The sequence below is a fragment of the Crocuta crocuta genome, unplaced genomic scaffold, assembly GCF_008692635.1.
Source record: "Crocuta crocuta isolate KB4526 unplaced genomic scaffold, BGI_CrCroc_1.0 scaffold440, whole genome shotgun sequence".
NCBI lineage: Eukaryota > Metazoa > Chordata > Mammalia > Carnivora > Hyaenidae > Crocuta > Crocuta crocuta.
In genome coordinates, this window is record NW_027527457.1 from 453147 (window position 1) to 454160 (window position 1014).

A 1014-nucleotide genomic window follows, 5' to 3' on the forward strand; every position below is an offset into this window, starting at 1 on the left:
TTGTGAAATTGTAGATTGCTTTGCTAAAAGTCTGAAGTCTGTGAAAGAGATTAACCTTCTTTAAAAACTGAAATATTTATTTAAAACATTTATTTCTGAGAGAGAGAGAGAGAGTGGGAGAGAGAGAGAACCCTAGTTGGGGAGGGGCAGAGAGAGAGGGAGACACAGGACCCAAAGCAGGCTCCAGGCTCCGAGCTGTCAGCACAGAGCTCGACGCGGGGCTCGAACTACGAACCGCGAGATCATGACCTGAGCCGAAGTGGGACGCTGAACCGATGGAGCCACCCAGGCGACCCAAACTAAAATATTTTGAAGAAAGCCTTCACACTACATCAAGTCCTCCACTATTGCCCCTCCTGATACTCAACAGAGGACGAGGAAAGGGAACTACTCAGTAATGAACTTGGTATGTGCTAGACAGTGCTTTAGGTGCTTTCTCTGACACTGCCTCATTCAAACCACACAAATCCCTTGTGAAGTGGGGGTGGGGGGTGATCCCCATGGTTAATCCAGAAAGGTGAAAGGCCTTCACCAGACACAGCAAGTGAGGATGGGTGCTGGGATTGAACCCATGGCTGTCTTACTCTCTTTTTACCGCTCATCTCACTGCCTTCTATTTTTTTTAAGTGGATAAACCATGATAAACTATGATAAACTATAATATATTCGTGCAGTTAAAAACAAGTGAACTTAAGCTATATACTTTGACATGGCTGGAGTTAGAAAATCCAGCGGCCACATGGTAGAAGAGGCAAGTTACAGAATATCATGTGGAGTTTGATACCGCTTATGTAAATTCTAAAAACCACACACACAAAGCAAGACCATATTGTTTTGGATACAGCTATTTGTTCTAGAAGTTTAAAACAGGGACTGGGGGGGGCACCTGGCTGCCTCAGTCAGTGGGGCATGGGGCTCTTGATCTCGGGGTCATGAGTTTAAGCCCCACATTGAGTGCAGAGATTACTTAAAAGAAATAATATCTTTTTTAAAAAACGTTCATTTATTTACTTT